At 38.6% G+C, this 12,121-nt stretch overlaps 1 non-coding gene across 1 annotated transcript; it reads right to left on the bottom strand.

The window, feature by feature from the left end:
- Positions 1-952: 952 nt before the first annotated feature.
- Positions 953-1,063, bottom strand: LOC118671069. Its single transcript, XR_004972586.1, has one exon. It is a non-coding gene; the product is annotated as a U6 spliceosomal RNA (small nuclear RNA).
- Positions 1,064-12,121: the final 11,058 nt, after the last annotated feature.

Consider the following 12,121-nt stretch of genomic DNA (forward strand, 5'->3'; position numbering starts at 1 on the left):
GAGAATGGAGAGTAAGGGTAATTTGACAGTGGTTGTAGATTTATAGAGTGTGAGAATAAGCTACAAAGAATTGTTGAATGTCCCTTAGAAATGGCATTTTGTCACAGATATCCTTATAGAATCCCTTTGAAGACCTCATTCTATGCTTTCTGAAGGAAATTAAAGTGGACATAATGGAGTTAAAAACCAAAAGATGATGCCCTTAAAATATTTTAAATTGTGTTTTAACTATAGTCATTTTTAAGTTTTGTCATGTTTTAACAGAGTAAGGCAGTGAATTTATCAGGACTGTTCCTTCTTACCAACATTTTGAAACTTAGAATCTGGACCATTCTTGAAAATAAATTTGAAATTGAGAGTAAATAGGGTTGCCATAGAGAGCCAATCAATCATAATCCATCCATTAATCTTTAACCAAAGTCATACTTTTGCACCAGTAATAGAAGGAGGATGTTCATTCTCAAATACATAATGTATTCACTGGTCCATTTTGGAAACCAAGTTGTTTCTCTGACAATCATGCAATTTTAGTATGCATTCATGTGATTAATTAAAAAAAACCATCAGTTTCTATGGCTATAAATTGGAAAGAAGCATAACTGGTTTAAGTGCTTTTTAGAGATGTTTTGTGAGAAAGTACCTGGGTCAGAATCTGACACTCTCAGGATTCAATAAAACAGACTAACATTGTTTTGTTGCTAATATTATAATTATTACTGTTCAAAATTTGATGCTTTGAGATATGATCAATCTATTTTTCCAATTTTATTGAGATATAATTGATATATAGCACTGTATGTTTAAGGTATACAGCATAATGATTTGACCTACATTTATCATGAAACATTTACCACAAGTTAATATCGGTCATCTCATGTCAACACAAATATATATTTTTTTCTTAAGAAGAGAGCCCTTAGGACCTACTCTCTTGACAACTTTTATATATAACTGAAATATGGAATGCTTCACAAATTTGTGAGTCATCCTTGTGCAGGGGCCATGCCAGTCTTCTCTGTGTTGTTGCCATTTTAATACCCGTAGGTGCTGCTGAAGTGAGCACAATCTGCTTTTCACATGCCTGTTTTGATAGATCTTCCATTTTGTCAAACAAAGCCATTTTTTTTTCAAGGAATTCTTTATTTCTTAACAGTGCATTAAGTAGTGAGGAAGTGAGATTCTATGGTATATCTTAGCAATCAACAAAAGATGAGAGTCTTTCTGAAATATTTATTTTAGGCCTCAGAATTTAAACATTGGACATTTGCTTCCCTGGATCATCTTCAAGATCAAATAATAAACAACTTGATTTGACATATTTCCTCTTTGGTGTTTCATGCATCTGTTATAACATAAACATGGGTAGCACTTGATGAGAATCTAGAGGGTGAAGTATATAAATAAACCAAATTTCAACTTGAAAGTTATTAATTATATCTTGGTATTAAAATGGATGTAAAGTATCTTTATACCAAATCACTGAAGTATTTTATTTTATTTTTTAAATAACTGAAATGTTTTAAATAATGGATCCACAATCCAATAATATCTTATGTAGGAAGCTATATAGCCAATGTAGTCTGAATATTCCTATTATATTAAAATATCATTTAACATATTAAATGCTGTATCTCCCTGAATTTTTAAAGACTAAATTTAATTACTCATAGAGGCAAAATTATCCCCAAATAATATTACCTTTTTTAAGTATTTGACCCTTAATATAGGGTCCACTTCTTCTTAGCTCAAAGGCTCAGCATGCTTTGTATACGCCTATCGTCCATTCAATAAGTTCACTTAGGCAGCTATGTTAGTTCCCCATTCTATAATAGAGATAGTAATCATCCACTCCTCCTAATTTGTGTTCTTAAAAAATAACTCAGTAATTTATATATATATACTAGATTGTAATGCACTGAGAGTTCATATTGAGCCCTAAAACAGTCGATGGACACACAGTGATGGACTAAAGTATCCACCTCACTTGCAAACTCCACCTGTTTTAATTGCCTTCATGAGAGTTGCTTTTGATTCTAGTTTTAAATGTCATTGCTGGTCAGGGTTGGCAAGAAGCTTTTTTTTCATCCTGATTATTTCTGAAGTCATTCAAGATTTGTAATCTGAACACTCCTACTCAGAGTAAATATAAAATAAACAGATAAGGCCTAAGTCAGGACAGAGCCAGGCCCAAAAGAAATCCTTATCAATGTTATATTGCTGCAGCCATCCTGACTTCCAACTTTTAGAAAGTTTTTATAGAGCGAAGGCAGTCTGTCATCATTTCTGAAATTCAATCAGTCACCGAGTCAATAAACATGTATGTGACAGTCACTTTCCGAAGGCACACAGTGGACAGGACAGGCGAGGACCCTGCTCTCAGGGTGCTTACATTCTGGACAGATGGATGGAGGCACTTTAGGTTGAGCGGCGTGGAAAATATGAAGGTAACTAATATCTTTATTACCCAAGATAATTTAAGGTGCTGATAAGTGTTATTATAAAGAAAAATATATCACGACATCCTGAGAGCAGGTATTTTAGCTCCCTGGGGGTTCTGGAACCCCTTCTCTAGAGAAGATATTAGAGATGAAGTCTGTATTTTACAAAGTACTTGTTCATACGACCAGCTGGAAGCAGAGCATTCCAGGTAAAGGGAATACAAAATAAGAAACAAATGATGAGAACATTTATGTTTCATCAAAATATACACTACAGAGGTTCAATGTTATTTTTGATTTTTGAAATGTCTTAAAAGTATATTGATGTAGTTTTTTAAGGTGTGCTGTCTGAGCAAAGTATTTAATAAGTGTTTAATAACTTCAGAAAAAGACATGAGAGTCATCTGTAGGCCTAACATTCTTAGTCAATCCCATTGTAATGAAACTTGTTAATCAAAGTATTCAGCTAAACAATCATTTACTACCTATTCCTCCATAGGAAGGATGCTCAATTATCTCAGTTATCACTAACTCCTAGGCAATCCTCTAAAATACTTTTGTAAACTCTAATATTTTTTTGCTGTTCCCAACCCACGGCAAGGAATGTGTGTTAATTTTTCACCAGTTTTCTCTGTGTCCCTATCTGTCTTTCACTCTGTCTCTCTCTGTACACACACACACACACACACACACACACACACACACACAGGCATGTGCACAAATAGCTGAAAACTTTCACAAAACTATTTTTTTCACAAAACAATATTTTGGTTTCTATGTCTGACAAATTCTAATATTTTCTATCATTTCATTTTTTAAAATGCGGATCAAAACCTACTAAACTGATATCATGACATACCAATCAATGGGCCTCATTTTAAAGATGGAAAACCATGGTCTAAAAGTCATTCAGCAATTTGCATACCCTAATTCAGTGATGGCGAATCTATGACACGCGTGTCAGAGGTGACACTTGAACTCATTTTTTTTGGTTGATGTTTCTTTGTTAAATGGCATTTAAATACATAAAATAAATATCAAAAATATAAGTCTTTGTTTTACTATGGTTGCAAATATCAAAAAATTTCTATATGTGACACGGCACCAGAGTTAAGTTAGTGTTTTTCAAAATGCTGATACGCCGAGCTCAAAAGGTTCGCCATCACTGCCCTAATCTATACATAAAAACACACAACTAGACCAACACTATAGGCTACTCAAAGTTTTTTATTCTCTCAGGAAAAAAAAAATTAGTATAGTTCTTTAATATTTTGACAAAAACTAAATTGAGAAAATTAAACTTTCCTTGACCTGGCAGCATGGTGAATTTTTGCTTGCTAGGAAGGCAATGCTTATATTCAATGGGGTGTTAGAAATAATTCCTTATTTCTACAAAAGACTGATTTCCTTCCTCCTGGCCCCAAATATTGGTCTCAGTTATCCCTTAGGAAGTAGAAAGGAAGCATTTAAGAATTCAACAGTAAAAAAAAAACTCTTAAAAATTAAAGTAACAGCAAAATGGTGTTACTTTAAAATTTTTATAACAATGAATCTAATGTTTATTCAGTAAACTTTTAACAGTAATGCTTGACATTTTTACTTAAATATATCCCTAAATTCTGACCACCTTGAGTGGAGTGCTGCATAATAGATTATTCCAAAACGAAGTCTCACTTCAACTAACTTTGGCTTCAGAATACATATTTACACAAATATCTGATCTTTTGGAATTTACCCACAATCCACAATAAAAAAGTAAATTCACACTAACAGTTTGTGGATTTCAACAGGCAGACAGCCAGCCTTTGTGGTTCCTTCTCTTTTCTCAACTCTGACCTCGTAGAGCTTTATTCTCCTCATTTGTTGCATTGAGATATGTTTAAAAAGTTATATGTTATAAAAATAATATTGTATGAATGAGTAACCCAGAAAATCGAATGAGTTCTGCAGATTTATGTAGGAAGATGCACCCCTTACATTCATCCCAGGCAAACCTGAGCCTTGCATGTTGTCTGCTAGTTTCCAATGAGTGGGCTCTGTAATCCGACTCTTGCTCTTTGCTAACTTCTTTTTTCCTACTCTGGCCACTCTAGGCCAAGCCACCAGATCTGTTATAAACATTTGCAGACTCTGTTGTAGACTTAGAAGGTCATGTGGCAGGCTCCCATGAGGGATCCCACAAACTTCTCCACCTACTGACTCCATCCAGTAGGCCCACTGCATCCAAGCTTCCAAATGGCTTCTGGTGGCAATTCACAAGCCCCTGGCTTGTCTTCTGAAGAAGCCTTCTGCCACAGGCAGGCCTCTCTCATGTAAGATACTCCCACTGCAACAGAAGACCCGGTTGCTTTCCTAAGAGAAATTCTCCAACACAGATCACATGCATTGAGGGCACCCCAGGCAGATACGAGAAGATGCTCACTTCACTTTTAATCCAAGGCAACCTGTTCCCAGCTTTGGTTGATCCACAGGCTGCAAGCATTTTCGTCGTCAGGAAGAAGAGACTTTTGACAAGTTCACAGGGTCTGTTCTGGTGTCTGAAATAAGGGGTGTCCAGATACTTTCATGGTGGGCCACTTGATCAGAAATCCACATGTAGACACTTTTTTCTGTTTCATTTGTTTTGTTTTTGTAATCAACTTTATTGAGGTATAACTTACATGGAATAAATTATAACAATTTTGAATACATGGTTTCATGTGTTTCTGACCCAATCACACTCCTGCATCTCTACCATTATAATCAAGGTCAGAACATTTACATCCCCCACAAAAGTGTTCCCACATCACAGTGCATCTCTAATCCCAGGTCAGGACAGAATGTAGTATACTATATAAAAAGTATTGTTCTAAAATGTACTATCCTATATAATAAAAGGCTAATATGCAAATCTACCAAACAGTGGAACAACCCATTGCTGTGATGCACGCTAACCACCAGGGGCAGACATTCAACGCAGGAGCTGCCCCCTGGTGGTCAGTGTGCTCCCACAGGAGGAGCACCACTCAGCCAGAAGCCGGGCTTATGGCTGGTGAGCATAGCGGCAGTGGCGGGAGCTTCTCCCACCTCCGCGGCAGTGCTAGGGATGTCCGACAGCTTAGGTCCGGAGCGGACATCCCCCGAGGGCTCCTGGACTGTGAGAGGGTGCAGGCAGGGCTGAGGGACCCCCACACCCCGCACCCCGAGTGCACTGGGCCTCCAGTACTATATAAAAAGTATTGTTCACACCCATACATTATGGGAAACATGTTAAACATGTTAACAATCCTATCAAGTAAATTTTGGAAAACATCCTAAAAGGTGTTTGTTTTTATTGCATTGCATTAGCATAATTTAGAAGAGAAAGAGAAAAGATGACTTAGTGATACCCATCGAATTCGCTAAAATTTCTTCTCAAATTTTAACTTTATTTCCAGCAAATATTTTGCAGATTTTTGGTTGTTGTTGTTGTTTTTTTAAATGAGGGCTGGCTTCCATTGATCTCAGCCCCATTCAGCAATGGTAAGTGCATCCAGTCTCACATCCCTGGGAGCTCGGTGCATTGTAACAGACTTCTCCCTCTTCCTTGAGCAGCCTACAATGTCCTTGTTTTTCCTCGCAGATTACAATTCAGCGTGTTGAAGCGTTTTGTTACATGAATAAGAAAGTACAAAGCCCTTGATCTGAGGAAGCAGCTAAGTAAATACTAGTTGGTTTCCAAGAACTAGTCATCTGACATATTAAAACAAACCAAATGCCCATCCTCTGGTTCATCTTAATTCAAGTTTCCCATAAATTGGCAAAGGTTGAAGGAGCAATTACAAAAAATCAGAAGCTTTAAAAGTGTTTCTGTCATCTCTGGCCATGAACCTGACTCACAAGTATGTCAGCACAAAGCCCACTGATAGAAACGTGCCTTTTGAATGAATACAGTATTAGAAACACACATTTCTACATCGTTTCAATACCAGGAGTCTATCTGCGGCAAACGAGCCCAGATTTTACACGTTCAGACCAAACAGGTCACATTCCTTCCTGGCAAGTAGTTAGATCCTACTAGGAGTGAAAATTCATCTGAAAAGTGGACACAGTGTGGTTCATGTGCTGGATGCTCCCAGCTTCAAGGACAGAGTTAAATTAGAAGAGAGAATCAGGAAGTGGTTGGAAGTATAATCCCAGAAGAATCAGGGTAGACAGGGACAAGGACAATTACACCTTCTCCAGGTAGAGGGAAGGGATGTGGCTCACCTCTTCACACCGTCAGACACTTTACAGAATAGATACTGTCCCCTTGCACCCTTCTGCACCCTTTAGAACTCTTTCATCCAGCCATATTCCAAACCCAGCTTAGGAAAATCACGGGAAAAGCATTTCTGTTTTTAAAGCTCTTCACAGTAAAGGAAACAAAGGAGTGATAAGGCCTTTGAGAACCAAGCACATGCTTTTGTTTGTCATGAATTTTCTAAGTACTCATTCTGCATCCAACTCTATTCTGCTTCCCAGCTTCAGGTGACACACACATTTGATAAAAAGCCTTGCACTTTCTCAACCCAAATTTTCTTATCTTGTGAACAGAAGGGAGAAATTGAGCCTCTGACTCACATTGGATTCTTTGTCTAGGTTGCTAATGGTCAGCAGCTTTGGGCAAAGTTTTTCAATGCTTCGAATCTATCAAATTTATAAACAAGGAGTCACGTTTTTTCATTATAGGGTACCTTACCAAATGCTATTGCTATGACTTAATCTTCTCATCTGATATCACTGTCCAAAAAGAAGTAAAATTTGCCCCTAATTGTTACTCTCAGTGAACCCATGCTGGTTTCTAGTTTTCTGTTGTTGTTTTTTCTAGATAGATGAAATGACTCTAATTGCTCTAGGTCATTTTATGAGAAAACCCAAAATTTGAAATTCTTCCTAAAATGTTTCTTTAGCTCATGTGTCATTCATAAAAACGCATCATTAAAAAATTCCCTAACTTTCCACCATTTATGTCTGTACATCCTTTCATTATAATGAAAGGGGTGCAGTTCTTACCTTGAAAGCCAACTTCTCCCCTCTTGACCCCATCACATTTCTCCTCATGGAAGTCAGAAAGGCTGGAACAGAGCAAGAGAGGAGAGCAGTGAAAATTTACTTTAGAAAGACAGGCAGAGACCAAATTCCAAAAGAGACCGAGGTTTTTAGTGTCATAAGAGGACTTTTGAAAAATTTAAGCAAGTGATGATATAATGTGATTTTACTTGAACATTTTGAGAATTTGAGGAAAGCAAACACCTTTGATTTGGGGGTGCATCTTCCTGTTCACATGCCTTGTTTTTATGAGGTTACCTGACTGGAGGAGAGAGCAGGAGAAATGTGGAATCAGACCGACCACAGCTTTCCCCAATGCCTGTGCCTGAAGCTAAGGCAACGGAGCTTTAAAATTCATGCCTCATTCCGCGCCCTCTTTATTTCCAATGCGCTTTGTTTCCCATCTGATATTTAACATGTGTGTTGCTTTCACAGAAGGGAAACAAATAGGAAATGAATTTAGACTAGAGAAACTGTACCTAGGCACATCCTCCTCCTACTGCAACCAAATGTCTCATCAGACCCCAAGAGAGAATTCTAATAATGTTATCATTTGATTCCCATTTCAGGCACTTTGCATTTTTATATATGCTAAAGAATTCAGCAAGCCATCCAACTGGCATAGCAACAGGAAAACTTCCTTTAGAGCACAGGTGTACAAGCAAACAAATTCTTTCTGTGCTGGAAAATTGATCCCTCACAATAGCAAGCTCCCAGCAGCGCGCTGAACTGGCAGGAGGGGTCGGGAGAGCGCACATCTGTCAGGTAGATGGAGCAGATGGTGATCACCTCTTCTCACCTTCCAGCCGAGTCAGAAATAGATACTGTCACCCGGAACTGTCTCTTTCCAGCCACACTGAACATTCGGATTTATTAAAAGCAGATGTAGTCACTCTGTGGATTTTTTTTGTTTTGTTTTGTGATTCAGAAAGGAAGGAAGAAAGAAAAGAAACAAAAGGAAGCAGTGCAGTATTAAACTCTGTTGTTAGGGCGAAACAAGTATAACTAGCTGGTTAGTTCTGGGTGCCCTGGAGAGATAACCTCGTGTCAACCATACAGGAAGCCATGGGTTATTAACATCTTCAAAAGCAAAAGTACCAGGAATATATAAGAGTATTCAACATAATGCAAATGGTCAAACTCAGTCTCCAAATTTATCACTGGAAACGGTGGAAGTCCTAGAATTTGGGGAGAATGATCTTTGTGTCCAGCTCCAGGCGTGGATACGCTTTGTTCTGCCACTGAGTCCCAAAAAGCTACAATTCCATATCGAACAGTTAAATCGTGACCTAACCCCCGGAGCCCACATCCTTCACATGTTGCCAAAACCTGAAGCAGAACTGAGTTACAGCAAAACAGAGGCTAATAAAACAATTGTGTTTAAATGGAATCGATTATTTGGCATCTAAGCATCTCTCCGTTCCTGAAATGAGGAACCTTAAATAAAAGACCCTGCGGGTGACAATCACTTTGATACCAAGAGGCCAACCTTTTCAACACCCACGGCTTTCTCCGGCCAAACACTGGAGTCACAAAACAGTAACTGGACTCCACGCAGCTCCTTTGCTTCGCTTTTCAAATACTGATACCACCCAACAGAGGTCAAGCAAATGAGCCGGCACAGCTCTCTGCCTGTATGTGCTTCCTATGCTCTGACCCCTCCTGTGTATTCCCTATCCTCCTGTGCGCTTCCTAAGTGTGGACAAAGGGCTGACCCCACCCCCACCCTCCAGCGGGCCAATTCTTTCCTCGCTAAGGCACCTCTAGGGCTTGGTGCTGATAAACTGAAAACATCCCGAACTTTCATCAACATTCCTTTTCTAATCCCTCAACTAAAAGCCCCACGTGTTAAACACCATTTCAAATCGGGCATGTGTTCGCCCCTAAACCGTTCTGGAAAGCTGAATTACAATATTTGCTCTTACAACACAGCCAAATTAAATTTCATGTTGACAATAGCCAACATGTTATCATTTTTAAAGCCCCTTCGTTGCCTCCATTTCTATCTAAACTTTTGTCCCAGAAGACTGGAGATGCCTGCCAAGTCCAATTTAACCCTGACCCCACAACATTCAGTAAACACTGCTCAAGCATTTGAGCTAGGCTTATCCATGTAAATTTTCATTCTTCTTTTTCTGTGTTGTTTGGGTTGGGTTTTTTTTTTTTTTTTCCCATTTAAAGAAGAGATAGCAAATGGTTTAAGGTAAATTTTGGGCTAAGCAGTATTTGCAGGTGTGGATAGAAATTGTTTCTCTCACAGGCACTGTACATTAAAGTAAATGTTGCTGCATTTGAAAACCTGTCAGCTCTATTTTGAACCAGCATTCAGAAGCCTCTCCTTTTTGACCAATATTATATAAAGTTCCTCTGGGAAGATAATGTGCATGATTGCAGACTCGCCTTGTTAAAATCATGGCTTTTTATGCAGTCGTGTTTGCACCTATGAATTATGCATGAAAGAGGATCTCATTACATTTCATTTTCTTTACAGCGGTGTCCTCTCTCATAGACGGACGGGGGTCCCATCAGCCGGCTCCCCTCACCCTGCAGCCTGCCTCTGTCTCCATGCCTTCATGGCATTTGAGACAAAATGGGCGTGTTTCCCTTGTCACCTCCTGCCTGGTATAAATTATTCACCGGAGCATCACACACATTTGTGCAATAAGCAGCCTGGAAACTGGGGGACACTCCACAGGCTGTGTGTGGGGATCCCACAGAGGCAGGGAGGCCATGTCTCCAACAGTTGTCCAAGGCAGAGGAGAAATGGGGCTCTCCCTCATGAAATAGAAATTAATTAGAAATGCTGGCCAGTTAGATGGGTGCATTTCAGTGTTTCAGTATTTCCCTCAGAATGAAAGGTCAAGGAACAAAGCCCTGTGCCCCCCCGCCCCTCCTTTTGGAAATGGAGCCATTGGTCTTCCATACCTGACAAGATGAATTAAATGTGGAGAAAAGATCACAGAATTTAATCAGCACAGTCATTCAGTGCATGTGGTCGGGAACAATCAGTCAAAGAAGCATTTGAAAAACTAGGTTAGTGTGTGGTGTGTGTGTGTGCGTGTGTGTGTGTGTATTATGACGATTCTTAGAGAAGCTGGTATCGCTGATTCTAAACATTTCCCTGTTAAAAACAAATCCAGTTAGAAATAAGATTAATTTTGTCTGTCAAATTATGCCATTCACTATGATGCAGTCGCATTATAAAAGGAGGTCACATAAAAGTAGCAAAAGATCCCCCAATGAATCAAAGATATTATCAAAAATTTGATTGACAACTAGCTTTACATTTTCTTTGGCCGATACTTTCTTGGAATCAGTGAGAACTATGCAGGTAACAGGATCTAGGACAGTGAAAGGTGCACTGAAGTTTATTTCCAGAGGAAGAAGACTGGCTCAACTTGTTTTTAGTTTTGCCTTGTAAGAATGTGGTCATGGTGACAGAAGACTTTCATATCCCAATCGTCATGTATTCTCTCTAATGAAGAACTGAAACCTTCTCACAATGAGACTCAAGGAAATGACATATAAGCTCGTTGCTCTAAGAACAATCCACAGCAGTGAGCTTTTGGTTTCGACAAGGCATTTTTGAAATGTATCCTCTACCTGTGGAATTTTCTGGTACATGAGTTTATTCTAGAAATTTTGCACTTTGAAATGTAGATATTCTGCTCACTTATTTCCATTTTCTTCTTAATAATTATATATGTAATACATTTTCTAAATTTAGAAAATACATATATGTGTATATATATATATACATACATATATATATATATCTTTCATTGTGTACAGTGTGTGCGCGTGCGCGCGCGCGCACACACACACACACACACACACACACACAGATGTGCACCCAATGCTCAAATATGTTGCTGAGAGGTGATGTGACTGACTTATGAAGAATATAAGTAATATGGCAAAAGATTTTGGTCCCATTACTATTACCAATTGTTAACGCAGGAAGTGATTTTTTTCCTGTGTTTTCCTTTTTCCCTCCTAACTTCAAGGAATCTTCATGGTGATCATTTAATAGGAATATGGAACAATGGTTTTACATCTTCAAAGGAGTATTTACTTCATCAACCACTTGCTTTTCTTTCCACATGCATTTATCCCCAGCTTTCCTGCTATTTCTTCCTGTGGTGACCACCCAGTCATAACGTAGTTACTGATCCAATGGGTCTAAATCTCAGTCTGTTTTTATGTAAGAAAAAAACAAAAACATGCCATTGGCATTTACAGTGGATTTACTTTTCTTTGAAAGGTTATCATTTGGTATAATGATTGGCGTAAAAAGAATGCTATTTAGCTCCTGGCTGAATGAGAGGATGACCCTGTTATTATAGGTGGCTCTATCACATATTGGAAATACACAGAAGTTAGGAACATAGTTCAATATCAATGTACGTGAGGGAGGGTGAGTGGGGGTCTGCTTTTCACTCCAAAAATCATTCTGCTCTTTCTCAGCAAGTCCTGAGAGAGGATTTGTTAAACCTAGCCTGACTTCCAGGAAACTTATTTAATTAAATGATGTGAATGGCCAGGGCAAATGATATAATTATTGGTATAGAGTCATTGGCTTGAGCACTGCCTCCAGCATATTTAATATTAAATATATTCAACGGTAGTCTAGG

The sequence above is a fragment of the Myotis myotis genome, unplaced genomic scaffold (genome assembly GCF_014108235.1).
Source record: "Myotis myotis isolate mMyoMyo1 unplaced genomic scaffold, mMyoMyo1.p scaffold_m19_p_16, whole genome shotgun sequence".
NCBI classification, from domain to species: domain Eukaryota; kingdom Metazoa; phylum Chordata; class Mammalia; order Chiroptera; family Vespertilionidae; genus Myotis; species Myotis myotis.